The sequence below is a fragment of the Artemia sp. Qi Xiang Cuo genome, chromosome 1 (assembly GCF_049724085.1).
Source record: "Artemia sp. Qi Xiang Cuo chromosome 1, ASM4972408v1, whole genome shotgun sequence".
NCBI classification, from domain to species: Eukaryota; Metazoa; Arthropoda; class Branchiopoda; order Anostraca; family Artemiidae; genus Artemia; species Artemia sp. Qi Xiang Cuo.
The window spans coordinates 45,688,852-45,706,193 of NC_142794.1; the positions used below are offsets into that span (position 1 = coordinate 45,688,852).

The following is a 17,342-nucleotide window of genomic DNA, read 5'->3' on the forward strand; positions in this document are numbered from 1 at the left end:
ACGGGTTGGGATACCCTAAAAACAAAAGACTTGATTTTAATAACGTTTGGGAAACTCACATCAGGGTCTTATTTATAGTTCTCAGTCATGTTAAGTGACCATCACGTTTTTCATGATCAGCTATTAGAAAAAGAAGTAAGATCCCCTTTCTTTTACTTTATTTTATACATAATACAGGTCTTACAAAGGAAAAAACATCACCTACATACAGCTTATCCCGTAAAAATTCAATTAAATAACAATCGTTTTCAGACAAGCCATATGACCACACTTTTTTTTTAAGTTCCCTCCTTCTATCAATGATATCTTTTGTTCGGCAGACAAATCTTACCCCGTTCATCGTTCACAAGGCAGGTCTATGCTAAGGAGCTAATAAGTGATTGCTATTAGGGCGGCCATTCATTCACTTTTCCAAAGAGTAATTTCTTGTTCCACCTTACATTGGCCATCTTCTTTATCTGACAACCTATTAGATAAAGAAGTGGCATTCTTTTTCTCTTTCTCTCTTACTTTCTTTTCCCAAAAGCACACGGAAAAATTCTGTTCCTATTGATTTCCATTGTCCCACTAAAGTAGGAATAAAATTTACTTGCCCTAGGAAATAGGGAATTTATTAGGCACGTTTCCTAACAGGCACAATATTAAGCTTTGAACCTTGGCCTAATAAACCATGAAAAATTCAGCAAATATTCTTTCTAATTTAGGTTAGGAAAGTGAAAAATTCAATAATGAACCAGGGCCAAAAACATACCCCGAGAAGGCATTGCAAAACTAATATCTTAACCTTCTTCTGATTTCTAAGTCTTAGAAATTTGCCTGCTTGACAGGTCTATATCTATTGGAAATCTGACAAAACAACATTTTATCTTAACTTTCAGTTTTCAATTTCTTTTTCTCTGGTTTTAGCTTTAAAAAATCCAATTCCTGTTATTTGAGTAGAATTTTAAGCCATATCAATGTTTTGTTTTTTTTATTTAGGAAATGTATTTGTAGATCTTTGAAACCTCATAAATTGGGATTGAGCATAGTTGTGAAGCTGAAAACCCTTTTTTGTACTTCATTTAAGAAGAAGATCTATTTTGCAAGGCTTCACTTTTATGGCACAAAGATTTTTAAAGGTCATCAAAGGTTAGTGTCCTCCAGAGGAAGAAGGAGTGGAGGTAGGTACTTGAAAATACCTTCCAGGGACATACTTAAGTCTGTAGATCCATCCCAGAAAGTCTCATTTTCCTATCCTAATCTCTTTCAAAGATGGTTTGTCTAGAATTTTACCTAACTTTCTATTAGGATTCTCACGCATCGATTACGAGTAGAATCATTATGATTCGACCGGCCAAAGAGCCTTTCAGACGAAAGGCATAAAAAGAAAAAGAAATCGTAGAGTGCACTTTTCAGTGAGGACTGAAGGAAAACATTTGACCCCTCCCTAAAATTCTCCAAAGACTACTCCCCCCAATATTTGTATTCCACAGTCGTGAGGCAAGACAGGGTAGACTTCAAGGCCGTATCCAGGGGGGGGGTTACCCGGTTTGAACCCCCCCCCAAAATTTTTGACCGAGTCGAAAATAAGTCGAAAATTAGTAAAACAAAAAAATCGTCACCTTTCAATGAAACCTTGCTGCATACGATCTGAATAAATGAGAAATGTTGAGGCATAAAATGTTGAGGCTGTCTTGAGGCATAAAAGGAAAAAGAATAAATATATATGCTCTATGGGTGATTACCAGTAAGTTGCTGCATATTCTGAGACGCTTCAGCTATCCGTTATGTAACATCGTGTAAAATGATTGTCAGGGAATTACCGACATTGCAAATTATACAGAGTTAAAAGATATATCCAGCTATAGCTATAATACAATAAAAGTTTTAGAAAATTCTTAGCTGACAATTACTTAATTACCGGGATTAGCGGTATGTCATCAACTCATTGATGTCACCGCAAGTCCTGCTATAAAAAAGACTATCAACACTATTACACTACAGATAAACTTTCTTCTTTGGTAACATTATACATGAGATGTGAGGACGGCACTAGTTGGGACAACATGTAAAACAGAATACCAAAAGTACAAGATACTTCCCCGTCAAAACAGACCAAGTACACATTTTCAAATGGTGTGTTTAATATCCACCAAAATTCGTATCCCAAGATTTATGAGCTTGTTGATTATGGTCTTAAAACAGATTGCCTACATCAGAAAACAAACCTAGAACGAGAAGAAAGTACAAAACAGCCAACCTCAAAAAGAAGAGATTGCCATAAACAGGAGGTGCGTTGCCACCCCTCAAACACCCGAACAGCTGAGTATCGTTTGAGTTTTAGGGAAAACAAAATTAACTTTTAATATAGTTTTCATTTTTCATTGAATCTTTAACACATAAATACCTTACACAATACCTTAAACAAACTTACGCACATTCTTTTTTCGAAGTCAGAATATTTGTAACAACCAATTTAGTTTTAGAAGTCCAATTTATGTATTTAATTTGCAAAGGTGGTCTCTTCCTTTTGAATCCACCCCATTCATAAAAAATCAATTAGCTACATAAAACTTTCAGGATAAGGTATATATTTAATTTCGCCTATAGGAAAAATGGCACTCTAGACTTAAACTATTTTAAAAAGAAATTAATTTCGTCACTATTTTTTCTTTTAAATCATTCCATCGAGAATGTAGGCTATCCAAAAACAATTGGCTAAACAACCTTTTGGGGGTATTGCTGGGTGGCAGTGCGAATCTTGTTTGTGGTAATTTCTGTTCGTTTTTAGTTTGACTTCACTGTCGATCGTAACGTCTGGCTGTTTCACGCTTACTTTCATCATTCATAGTAATTTGTGCTTGTTTTATGCTCGACATCTTATTAAAGCCAAATTTCTGCTCGTTTTAAGCTCGCTCTTTAGTTTTCACCCCAAAAATGTGCTTTCTTTTCAATTTAATAGCAAACAAAAGGACTAAAATATACTTAACGGCATTTGTTGCAGTGCAACCTAATGAGCAACCAACTCGTATCTGAATCATTTGATTTACAGAGATTTTATTGGACCAAGTCCTACAGCACAAGGTGAAATTCAACCAGGCATGGAAATCGAAAGGCTAACGAATCTTAATAAGGGAGACGAACTGTGATTCTATAACGGAGAAAGTCCTAATCATACAAAGGTCTAATCATGCAGTCCCAATATAATCAATAGACACACATTTATATAGTTTTTTCTTCATTTTGGTTTAGTTCCCAGTGAACTCCAGGACCACAGTGAAAATGCATTGCTCTTTTTCGTCCCAATAACTAATAGTGCGTTCGAGCATGTCTTATCCGACTTACCAGCTTAACACTAACTTCCCACATGTAATCTGTAAAAAAAATATCAACAAATACTTATCCGACGACTTGTTAACTGAAATGCTATCGACAACTAAACAACAACAACATTAGTTCAGGGTTGCGGCCCCTAGCGATTTGTCACTATTTCTAATGATTTTTCATATTGCCTAAAAATCTATCACTAAATCAGCAAATAAATCACAGACTATTGAAGAAATCACTAAATCAACCAAAAAATCACTAAAATCTAGTTTTTTTCTACTGGGTGGCAACCCTGCATTAGTCACGTATACTCCGCTCTAAACGTAGAACAATTATTTACAAATTCCTTAAAGTATGCCACATTTCACAATTACTATCCCTTCTATTTCCCTGCATATATCATTCATTTTTTTCCATTTTTGAAGATTAAATTTTTTGTTTGCATATGACGTCACTTATTCGCTTTTATCCTGCATTTTCCGGGGTTAGCAAGTGTAACTTATCCCCTAACTAATCCAGACCATTTCAATTATTAATTCTCCTAACAATCTCGTGAAACGCTAAGGATAAATAATCGAGTTTATCGGATAAGTAATCTTGACATGCTCGAACGCACAATAAAATGTGACGCCAGCATGCTAGTTCATTTTGTAAGCTGTGAAACAAGCTACCCACCTCAACCTGTCACAACAATGATATAACACAATCCAACACACATGATCACAATTCTTTTAAATTCCCCTACTGTGTAACACCATTCATAAATTAGATAACAAACGAGGAACAGCAAAAACCACTCTCCAACAATTTGTAATCCCAATTGAAGATTGCTTTTCCTCACTTTTACCTAGACGGTAGCTCTCAGGTTCGGAGTGTTTTAGCGGAACAAATGGAGGTTTTTCCAGCATAGGTTTTATAGGCGCAGTCTGGAAAGAAGTAATGCAAAATGGGTTGGACAAGAAAAATTGTTCCCAGGATCAATGTATTGGGAAATTGTATTATAAATATAAATATTTTTACCTCATGATTCTAAATAAGAAATTCTTTTTTTAATAGCACCGTTTTCTATTTCTAATAATATAAAAAAGTAACAATTATGTAAAAGAGCTTAACTCTTAGATCACTAACCCATTTTACCTACCTAGCAACTGCTATAAAAAAGATATTATAGAACTAGCAGCATTACAGAAATACTAAGAATAATTGTAAAGAAAACAGAAACATTTTGAAAATAAGTATATTAATACATTTCATTGCATTTAGACCTTAAAAAATAGAGAAAAAAACAGAATTTTTTTGATGAGCAGTAAATTTACTTAATATACACTGCTTCAATTTTTTAGGCTGACTCGAAGAAAAAATTTGGTTAATGGATAGCGTATAGAACAGTCTAGTGTGTGTAAAACTTGATATACTGATGGATCATAGAGGTTGATCTTGTCCTAGAAAATGAATAATTCAAAGATATATCACATACATAATATATATATACATGTTACGTATGTGATACATCTTTGAAATTATTCATTTTTTAGGACAACAGAAAAAGACGGACCCTATAAACTGAAACACAAGATCAGCTTCTATGATCCATCAGTATATCAAATTTCACACATACTAGACCGTTCTATACGCTATCCATTGACCGAATTTTTCCTTCTAGTCAGCCTAAAAAAAATTGAAGCAGTGTATAGGCTATTAAGTAAATTAACTGCTCACCAAAAAAAATTCCTATCCACAAATATACTTTTCTATCCACAAATATTCTTCAATGATGGCTATTGACTAGTATTTGAATACTTACATCCTAAAGAAAACAGAGAGCAATCAGAAAACACACTCAACTCTGATTCTAGGAATATCTTTGATTTTCACAATTGTTGCAGTAAATTGTTCCGTCACTATTCGACATTGGAAAATTAAAACTCGTCAAGTTTCTAGAAAAAAAGCATGTGGTTCTCCTCTGTGCTAATAGGTGTAAGTTACTTACTGTCAGGAGAAAGTATAGGATTGAGTCTTAGGGAAGGGGGTGGGTCCCTTTGATAAATTTTAGGTGTATCCATCTCCAAATGTTCTTCTGGGCATGTTTTACAATGTGAAAACTTAGTAACTGCCGTATTACGTTTTTATCATCATGGAAAGATTCACCAAACTGAGTCGAGGCTCAGGCCAGAAGGCCCACTGCAATTTTGCACAGACTTTATCTAGAATTCAATTTGTTAAAACACATGAACGCTTGTGGAGTGGTTTCGTTTTAGCCTTTTTATTTATCGTATATTATAATTTACGATAAAAATTAAAATTAAAAAATTAAAATTTAAACAATAACAATTGAATGCCTCTTTCCTCTCCTTTCCGTAGTTCAGCATAATGCAGTATCAACTTTCAGTGTCCTTTTTTGTCTCATTTTAATCTTGTATTTCCTCAGGCTCGTCTAAAAGAATTAGTATCGGCAAATCCATGCTGCATGTTTATTTATTTACTTGATCATGTTTCCAATTTATTCATTAACTATTCTAAATTGAAATTCCATCCATTTATTGAAAAGGCAGTTTTTTTCCTTTTTATTCAGGGGGGATTTTATTAGAATCCGCGTGTCGTGATGTTCTGTCAAGTAGTAGAACACTCATTCCCCTTTTATCAGGTTAGTGAAGGGTGAAATTCCTTGGGGATGCAAATTTAAATGTGATTCAATTAAGTGTCTTAGTAATTCGTGGTCCTTCACTGGGATTCATGCTATTGGAACAACTAGGCTTGAGCTTTATGCTGGAAAAGGGTTTCAGAGAAAGACATCTGACTAAGGATTATAGTCGTGACTATGATAATGAAATAGGGAAGATTTGAGTAGCTCAATTAGCGAAAATTCACATCTAAATCTAGTGCTAACTCTGTTAAAAATTTTCCTCATTACAGGTAGCAATAAAGGTACCTTTTGACAATAAATGGACTTTCCCCAAAAAGCCCTATAACCATGTTATATAATAAACACCGCAGTGAAGTATACATAGCCTTATTTAGGCGGTTTACCATAGATAGACTTGCCAAAAATCACAGAAAAACCTGCCATGAAACAGCTAGACTAGATAGAAAAAAAATAAAAAAATAAAAACAGAAACCTACACAAGCCATATCCTTTTTTGGGGCAAACTTTTCGAAGTTAATTTATCCTTTTTTTTAAGACTTTTCATTAAGAAATTGGGTTTTATACTATTGGAGCAATTTACACTTTGCCATTTTATGAAATTAATTTTTAAAAATCTTTTCCAAAAGGAATGTGTTTAAATGAAAATTAAAGAACCATACTAAAACCAAAGACGAGCAGAAATAAGCCACATGAATATTCAAACTTGAGGCAAACTGAAATTGTTGTCAATGAATAAATGAAACATAAAATGAACAGCAATTAAAATTAGTAATCATATCAAACAACATAAAATGTAACAAATGCTGCTATATATAAAAAAAAATGAATCCTAAAGTAACAAATTATGAATAATCAAATCAAACTTAAAACGGACAGAAACTACCGCAAATAGCATTAGAGCTAACGCCCCTAAATTTCCCGAAGGCCAGAGCGCCAATTGCGCTTTTTTTGTATTTTCTTATATTTTAATTGTGTGTTAGCTCTCGTATAAAATTAAAAAGGAAACAACGACAACTGGATATTTTTTATGTTTTTTCCGCTACCCCTTTAATACGGAATTGCAAGGAGCCTTGCCCTTCTTCTTCGACACAAACTGAAAGTTTCAAGTCCACTCATTGAGCCTTTTCTGGGGTATTGCAAATATGATGCTTTGATAACCAGGATGTATATAGTGTTCTTTAATTTAGTTCTACCCTCTCCCCCAAGTTATACTTCGAAATTGACTTGCCCCTCAAAACTCCCTGAAAGTTTTAACTTGTTACTTCAAGCTGTTCTCGAGGTATCGCAGATACGTCATTTTGATAAACTGTTCAAAGAAAGGAGTTTTTTGATATACCTTGCTTCCTAGTTGCGCAAAGATAACAAGTTCCATAGGAGTTTATACTGCAAAAATGTTTCAGTGGATCAGAAACATAAATTTTTTACCCCTCCGTCGTCCTTCCAACGCAAAAATTTGAATTCCCTTCTCCTTCCTCAATAATACGCATAAATCTTAATTTTAATCCCCCAGCCGTTCTGAAATACTGAAGATGTACTATTTCGATGACCTGGATACACACAGCATCTTTGGAATTACCTGTATGTACAATTACTGTGAAATATGTTTAAAAGCCAAACTAGAAAAGGGAGAAGTGCTTTACGGAAAGCTTCAAAAATCAATACAGGAAATAAATTACTAAGTAAGGCAAAGAATTGGTGATAAATACCCAAAGAAGCAACCCTGAACACATGGCTTTAAGGGGATTATATTAAAATAACAGCTAGGGATACAGCTGTTAAAGCGGGAGGAGGGGAGCATACACTCACATATTTCTGTTCTTTTACACTTGTTTCAAGTATCTGACTTTTACTAAGATGTAAGTATTTAGTATTGTATTTAGAGAGATCATGGATGTAAACGACTCCTCATCGAGCTTAATTTTGTAAGTAAAAACAAAAGGCATCTCAGGTTTCTATTTATTACATAAATACACTTTTCTAGAATTTTTGGCAAGTCTCAGGATGGAGATATTCTAATTTAGGTAAGGTTTATATGTACGCAGGAATTTGTTTCGGGGGGGGGACAAATCCTTCAAACCCATTATTCCGTGAGAAAAATCCGAAAATTATGGGAAAAATCGTGATATTTCGGGGGGGGGGGCGGGCCCGGAGGCCCCCCTATTTATGTCCCTGTTACAAACCCAGAAGGGGTCTAATTCACGCTCAGTCAATAAAGACAGCAAAAAGAAAATAAAAACTTGTGAAGATTGTAAAAAAAGAGTTTTGATAAGAATCACAGAACGATTTGCCATCAATACTAGGGGTTAATTGTTTCGTTTGTATGAGCGAGGTCCCTGCTTAAACTATCCTAATTTTGATAATCCTATTAGAATTTAAGGTTGATTTTATAATTCGACCCACACGTTTTTTTTCAAGGCATAACTAACTTTATAGTTGCAAATTTTGGAACTATTAACGAGAGTAGAAAAATAATTAGCTGATTCTACTTAGCCCTTCAAGGAATAGGAGAAGTTCATACCAAGATTTCCATTAAAGGTCTGGTTTTACGAGATACTTTACAAGGTAACTTTAGGGTTTTGCCAGAATTTTGAAGCTAAAATTCAATACCTAAAGTAAAGTCAGGCATAAGTACAGGAATTTTTTTCGGGAGGAGGGGAGATAATAACAAAAACTAACTTTATTTGATGTTTGCAAATGAAGTGAGAAAAAATCCAGAAAAATTCGATATTTCGGTAGAGGGCCGAAACCCTGAGGCCATCTTGCGTACGTCCTTGAGATGAGTACACAAAGTCGTTGATATTTTCAGTGAGTAATTATCAATACTGACATTTTGCATCGTATTACAAGCATTCATTCATTCAATTATTTATTAACCAATAGATACTAATGATAATGGTACATAGGCATTGACTTTACTGAAGTTCTGCCCCTACTTGAATGTCTTCGTGGGGCTTCTTTCTTCGTAATGGCGTAGATGTGTCTTCTGAAGCCTATACCTCGGGGTCTTTTAGACGGGGAAGGTCAAAAGGCAATAAAGCGCGAAGTTATCCTTTTGGGAACTTTTGGAAACTACCACCAGGGCGAGAACCGTGAATTTGGCATTTGAAGATGATTTTCGAGAGACAAAGCTGACTTGTCTGTTGAATGTGAGCCACCAAAGTTGCTGGAGCTGGATATTGATGTAAATTGTTTGTTCGATTTTAAGGCACTCGAAGAGTTCGACAGACGAGATTCTATCAAGGTAGATGATTTTAGCTATTGGGCGGAGGCAGTTAGTTTCAAAGACTGTGAGTCGACACTGGCCATCCATCTTCAGCGTTCAAGTTTCACATGAGTAAATTGAAATGGGGGTGATCAGGGTATCGAAAAGTCAAGTTTTAGACAGGAGGGACAGATCCTTACTACGTCAAGTGGGCATTAGGGCTTTAGAACTGGAACTTACAAAGGTGATCCGCCTTTTTATAACTTTTTGAGTGGTTGTTGTTGCTGGTGATCAGACTAACAAGATGTGGAACTTATTGTCCCACTGAACAGTCTCTCCGTTAAATTTAATGTCTCGCTTAATTAAAACATAATCATTACATCCCCAGAAACCAATCTTGTACGGACTTCAAGAGCATTTCAAAAAATACAGGTGCAAATACCCTATCTCGCTTGGTCTTGAAGACAAAGTCGTTTTACTTTAATCAGAAGATGTTTAAGTTAATTTTTGTGAAAATTTTATATTTTAGCACGTACACAACCATTTATCTCAGCTAAGGAGAACCGGAAAAAGTTTGTCAAATCTCCCTAAAAAGGCAAATTTAACGAGATAAGGGGAATTGGAAAGGTTCTTGATCTTTCTTCTGGCAGCATACACTGCAAAAAAAAAAAAAAAAAAAAAAAAAAAAAATGGATTTCCTGTGATTCGTGTTTGAAGTCCAACAAATTGTTGAAATCATCAAGACTTATATAATTTCAGTAGAAACAAAGGTAATTCTCAATTTAGATAGGTTTTATTAGTCAAAATGGTTTGGATCTCAATATTAGTTTGAAATTCCTTGAATATCATATTGAATTTGACTATTTTGCCATTTAAAGTGAATTTATGTACAAACGTTTTTATGTACACGTCTAAATTTATGTACAAACATTTTTAGCTTATATTAATATTTTGGAGCAATGGAAGAATATAATAGGAATTTTCTAATCATTTATGGCTTACGGAATAATTACAGTGTATTAATAAAAGAGAAACAATCCCTTTTTTTGCCTTTCCTAGATAAAAACAAGACCGGACTAATTAAATTTTAATATCATACTTTACGGGATTTTTCTGTAGTATGATTACTTAAGTTTCGATGGAAACCAACGATTCCACTAAACTTGATGATGAGTAGAAAAGTCTAACTCTGAGCAGGAGAAGGACCGGTTCGGGCTTATATCGGAAATTGGTTATTGAGGACTATTCCTGGCTGCGGTTATGTTGCGATGAGATAGATGTAATCCGATTCGTTTTGGAAGTGTTAATCCTTGTGATATTTCTGATTGCCGCATAACATATGGCTTATATTCACTGTATGTTAATCAGGGCTGCCACCCTTAATGAATCATCACCAAATATGTTAATTTTACAGGTAATTCAGTAAATAAATTGAAATTTCAATCCGGGTTTTGTAAATCCAATATTTTGTTTCTCCACAAGTTGGAAATTCAATAATGGTTATGGATTTCCAATAAGGCACTAAATATTCAATTCCAACGATTTTCAGCGGTTGCAGTTCCAAAATTATTTTTGTTGAATTTCAAACATTTTTTTTAGCGTATAAGGGGGTTAAAAATCAATCAGTCAGATCATTAAAAATTTTAAATTTAAGGCGATATATGCAATAATATGTAAGAACAACTGACTGTCACACTTACTGGTTTTTCATAGTGTTGATTTTAGTATGGAAATTACGTAACGAAAAACGTAATCTATTTTTACGATCAACCCCATCAGATTATTGATTACTGTATCACGTCCCTATTTAAGGTATAATTTCTAGTCTTTGTAAGGTTAACCTCAGTGTCTTTACATTTGGCTATTGTTTTGTTTTTTGTTATTGTTTTGTTATTGCTTTATTTGCATTTGAGAAACAGATGGAACTGAAAACATAATAAAAAGCTGATAGCAGTAAACATTCTAAATGGAGTAGTCATTCTCAAATAGAATTTAGATCCTACTTCAAAACAGAATGCCCACCTGAAATACGGTAAACACAGAGTAAAGCACAACAGAAGATTCCCCATTATGACCCAAATCCAGTCCTATCAAAAGCAGCTTTTCACCGTGAGAATTTTTCACTCAAAATACACGTGTTCTTGACAGTCAACAAATGAGAAACTTAGAAAGCAATGTAAACTAATGATACAAAATTTGGATGAATAATGACAATAGGCTAATACCTATATCTCAGCTATATAGATTGTGGTGTTAGTAACATCAAACTACAATACGGTACAGTGATGGATTTTGGAGATGTCACAAGTGAGATAAAGGAATCAAAGTTTTAGAATATGGAATAAAAAAAAAATAATAAAAAATAAGAACCCGAAAAGAAAACTTTGAATGATGAATTCATACTGACATGAAGCGAAAATGACTTAATTATCAAAGTGAATGTACTACAATAAAACTAGTGATAAAACAAAACAAGTTTTCATTTGGATGCTCTAAGACATCAGAAATGTTAGCCACCAGCCATCCATTAGAAATGGCATCCATTAGAAATGGATGCCATAAGCCATCAGATAAGCCTAGAATCCATCAGAAATATTATGGATACAAAATAGATTTTCTACTTGATATACCTCACTCAATAACGCAATCTTCTTTATCAAACCACAATTAAATTCTAGGGCATTTTCAAAGTCTATTTCACGACACTTTACGTTACTATCCCAGTTCAAGACAAGTACAAATCCAAAAACAGAAAATGCCAAAGGTACTGTGTGCATACCTTCCAAATCACATTTCAGTACTTTATACTGGAATTGTACAAAAAAAAAAAATCCTAAAAGCAAAGGAACGTGAGTCTTTCTAAAAGTTTGGACGAACAGTAATCTGCGCATACTGTAGTTTCCGAGGGGCTAATAACTGACCGTCGCAGGTGTCCCTTCCTTCGTGCCTCCGTGCCTCCGGCACACCTGAAACAGCGTGTTCCTGGAAGCGAAGGAACACAGTTTTATCTTTGGCTTATGGAAAGCATACGGCGCGTTTTTTACGACGGCTAACTTCCTCCTCTTGAGAGGTTATCTTTACTTGGTCGTGTTATTTACTGCGTTCGACATTGAATATCCTGGGTCCTAAAAAGTGGACATTATGCTTTGAACGAAAATTTGATTACCACAAACATTTACCATTGCCTAGAGATAAATATGCATTCCCTAGTGCTTCTCATTCGTCGATTCAAACGGCTTGGGCTCGAATGTCTTTTCAAATTCTCCGACATGAATAGCCAACAGTGTGAAGATTTTTTTAGGAAGATACGGTCTCAAACCAGCACTTACAGTACTGTAATAAACTTTTCGTTCCTCCAACTTCTACGTCGAATTCGTCGATATGAAAGTATAACGGATTTTGAAGCTCAATATTCTAATGAACAGTTGTCCTTGCCCAAGGCCAAGCGAGTTAGATCCATTGGTGTTGTGTCTGTCAGTTCCGATTTTTTTTTGCCTGGGGACGATGAAATCAAGCTCGAGTTAGTGCGAGCTCGTATTTAAAGCCAGCGAATATTGAAAGCCTTGATACTCGACGACGTACTTTCTGCTTTCGGTCACCAAGAACCGAATGTTCGTCTTTCTGTACTTCACGACAGTGACTTAGACGATGACTCAGAGGAAAATACTCTGTCCGATAAGCAGGAAAAAGCTTTCGCGGCTGACACTGAATCGGGATCGGAAAGTGACGGCATCTTTGAAGATTTGGCAGTGATTGCCCACTGTGTGAAATACCAAGTTGAGAAAAATTGGGTTAGTGAGCCTGTGACGAACATGAAGAATTCTAGGTTTTGTCTTGTCAAGACTTCTGACGGCTCCATAACACAAATAATAAAATCCACGCTGTTGTGACTTCTGAGGGAAAGCTCTGAGAAGCTGAGCAGTGACCGATTATAATGGGTGATGGTCCAGGGTCGACCAGTAGGGCTATGTGAGTCGCCACAAACCAATACAGAGGTTAGTGTGAAATCAGACTTGCGTATTAGGGAATGGTCCGCCTATAGACTGGCTGGCAGGGCAAAGGGAGCATTAGTTGGGCGGGTCTTACAGTTCAGCTATATGTCTGGGTGAAGATTCCACTCTGTTGACACGCAGAATGTGGCTATGCCGTTCCCTGACGACACGGGAATTCTGTGCCAGTGGTTCCGGCTGAATGCTGATCTCACATTAACTGCCGCATCGGTAGACCAGGGTTACTGTGACTCCATCCTGTATGTCATGTAGTCCGCAGAACCCGTTTCTAGGAAGATTGGTACCAACATTGCCTTCTGCTTTGAGTCAGATATTTTCTCAGTGTTAGAAGCATTTATCTAGAAGAAGTAATTACACTTTTTTGATGGCTTTTCAGCATTACCCTTATCGGGTTAAAAATTGAACATAAACCCAAAAATTACCTCAAGACCATAACCACCACCATCGCCATGTTCTGTGTGTCAACAGAAGGAATTTTGTTTAACATTTTTCAGAGGTAGTTGTTTTTTTCCCTCCCCTCCTCCTCTCCACTCGGTGATATTTTAATACAAAAACATATAAATCTTACAACTTTATACATTATCATATCACCTAAACTTAAAAAAAAAACATTCTTTTATTATATACCATTCAATGTATTAGTGGACATGAGGGCACGCTACCATTTAACTTTTTTCTTGCCAAATATCTATCGCTCCCCCCGTTCCAGTGTGTCCTTCCTCCTCTAGGAGACGCTTTTTCGGTGGCATTTTTACTCCAATTTCTCAAAATTTATGTTCTTGAATTTTCACTAACATGAATTCAAATTTTAAAGGTGGTTTTCCAAAAGGCTTACTCTTACAACTTTAAAATTTTTTAACACAAAAAAAACTATTTGCTCTCCCGTAGACTGGGCGTTTTCCGTCCACAAGAAACCCATTCTTGCGGTGGCACTTTTTTCCTTCTTTTTTTTTCTTTTTTTCAGCCCTTTTTACGACCAATCTTAATCAACAAAAAAACCAAAATATAACCAACCCATCAACAAAAAACTAAAAATAACCTTAATACCGACGTGCACGAGGGAACAGAACTGAACAGAATCTTGAACCATGTCTCCTACGGACGAGGAGGCCACCCACGGCGGGGCTGGTCCTTCCAGCTCAAGTGCGTGTGCCCCTCGTCCCCCATTCGCTTGAGTTCTTGATATAATTTTATGAGTCTCGAATGCATTCCGAGATCTAGGGCAGCGGAAGCGATGAATAACATCGTAAAACTTGTTATGCTCAGTAGAAGACTTAGTAGTAGAAGACTTAGTGTTTGTACTTGTGCTAACCGAGCTTAGTTTTATTTCCTGAAGCTCATTTGTCCAGTTTCTAGGGTTGTCATTTGAGCTGTGATTATCGAGATTATTACTGAAACGTACCAGTAAATATCTGAGAAACTAGTTATCTTTTTTAGTTGGTTGCTTTGCTTAGCGCTTTTTACTAACAACTCGGTAGTAACAGTTTTTCTGACTGTTGCTTTACAGTTTTCTCTTCAAATACCCAAAGGCCTGGGTTTAATACCAAGAAAGTTGGATTCTAAGTATATTCGGGAAAAAGGGATCTGTGTTTCTTCCGGATTCTTTCGTGTCAAAGCGGCAGATACCTTTTTTTTTTAGTACAATTAAGAATCCGAGATCCAAGGGTGCGTCTTGGCACAGCCACTAAACAGAAAAGCAGGTATGATAAAAGGGAAAGGGACGTGTGAAGACGTTATAAAAGGCAACTTTTACCGCTGGCCAAGCCATATTGAATAGGGCTGCAAAGCGTGACGTCAATTCTTGGGCGGGAAATTCAAATAATGATGAAACGTGGATGCGTAGACACATTTTTTCGGAACTTTTGCGAATTGTTTTGGCCTAAAATATTTGTCATAGATCCTACTAATCCACCAGAACCTTTGAAACGAAAATATAAAATAAGAAATATTTAGAGTCTTTGTTTTATATTTTCGTTTCACTGTCTAATAAAAGGACCTATCCCTATTTGGAATTCTTATTGATTTCGTCATAGAAAAGGCAGTGTGGTCATGGAGAATAATAGTAACGTCGTATATATGGGGATGACAGACAAACTTCAGAATCAGCAACATTTCATTAGCTATTAGAAGAATAAATGATAAATTTAGCACCTGTAAATTCAGCATTATTTCATTTTTAATTAGAAGAATGTTCAACGCAGTATTACAAGATTCAAGAGCAGTTAGTGAACTTTCTAAGTCAATGGACCGGTAACCTGCTTTGACCTACAATTTCGAAGAAACTTATACCACCTTTACTCAACGCTGTATTAAAAAATTCAAGAACAGTTATTGAACTTTTTAATTCAATGTACTGGTAACTTGCTTTGACCTGGAACTGATTATTTTGTTTAGTATAAAAGCAGTTTGTTTTAATTTTGACAAGTTAGTAACTCTACTGATGATGATGACCGACTGTGTCATCGAAATATTTAGAGTCTTTGTTTTATATTTTCGTTTCACTGTCTAATAAAAGGACCTATCCCTATTTGGAATTTTTATTGATTTCGTTTGACCTACCATAAGCCTGAAAGTATTTGTCGAACTTACGTCGCTAAAGGAAACATCTGGTGTATTTTCTAAATCTCAAATCACTTTCAGTCGTTATTACATCCATCATGAATCGTCTAGTCTTTTTTATAAAGAAAACTACCTTTTCTTTTAATTCTCATCTTTTTGGCTCCAAAAAATAGGTTTGTTTCGTATTAATTACAAAAACAAGAAAATATTGTCCGCTTTTTTGTATGGAGAAATTAAACTTCTTTTTATTTTCATTTTTTATTTATCTTTTTTTTTCTGTTGTAGCCTAAGTATTGCAGCAATATTCATTTAGGCGAAAGAGCCCTGATTGACAACATATTGCATTGTTTTTTTTTTAATGGAACCTTCTTTTGCACATGTGCTTTATCTTTATTTTATTCGTAGTATATTTCATTTGGTTAAAATTTACCTTTATTATGCACGACCTTATCATTCTTGCACATACACTTTTTTCTTAACTTCATTACAGATTTTCAGCTCTTAGAGACTGCCTAATTTTAGCTTCAGCTGTCTGATTTATTATTCCTTACTTTGTCAAAAGATTCTTTCCATAAAAGGAAATTCAGAGGTACAGCTTATTAATTTTTTTCCAGCAAAGCATAATCCTTTCTTACATTTGTCGGCAAGGAGCAGATATTTATTTCATATCCGCGATGTGTTTTTCATAGAAAAGGGTCAATAAATCTGTTATAGGGCAGATAACAACCTTCAATTATGCAGTATGCACATAAACTTAAAAGAAAAAGGTTTAATTACGTTATACGTTAAGTTATTTATGTTAAGTAAATAGAATTCATTTTTAACAAGAATATAACATCACCAGTCTATCAAGATCTCGTATCTCAGCCTTCAACGGTTTGGCTTTTATAATCACGTTGATAAAACAACGGATTTCCTGAAAGGTACTTACGCTTTCAAATTCAGAAAACAGTGAAAGAAGAATTTCTGATTATATAGGTTTTTAAAGGTATAGATCTAACTAGAATTCACTGTAGTCCCAGGTTAACAAAAGACAGTTATTACAACGGAGCACCAGCCTTTTGAGATACCTCTATACCTACTAAACCCCTAAAAACACACTTACGAAATAAAGGGTATGAATAAGCTGACGAAGCATTGTGGCAACTATCTTTATGCTGTGGCTATTCTAGTTCAGGACTCTAGGTATGTAATATGAAGTAAACGTTTCCTCCACTTTTTTTATACTATCATTTCCAGAAGGTGCCGTGGGATCTCAATCAAGTTTGGTGCAAAGTGAGAGTAAATTTTGTTAGTTGTACCTTTTGAAGGTTTGTACCTGATCAGAATTCTGCGGGAGAAGGGGGCGGGATGTTCTACCGACAAATTTACATCTTGAGAACACCCCCTGGGAGCGATTGTCGAAGCTCAATCAAACCGAGTTTGATTTAAGGGTTGGTGTCCTACGTGCCTTTTCAAGACCTGGACCCAACACTACCTTAGTCGGGAATGGGAGGACGTTTGAGCTTTTGTAGTAACAATCACTATGTTTACCAATAAAGGTATTTGGATTTGGACAGAATTGTGTGGAAAATGATCACTAATTTCCTCTATTCGGCCTTTGAAGTTAAAAACTCGATCC

General features: G+C 35.4%; 1 protein-coding gene and 1 pseudogene across 2 annotated transcripts in view; one reads left to right on the forward strand and one right to left on the reverse strand.

Annotated features, from left to right (window-relative positions):
* The window catches only part of Ephrin (ephrin), a 303,854-nt gene that overhangs the window by 233,171 nt on the left and 53,341 nt on the right, over positions 1 to 17,342 (reverse strand). The window lies entirely within an intron of this gene.
* LOC148956379 (small nucleolar RNA U3) lies at positions 10,242 to 10,440 on the forward strand (annotated as a pseudogene).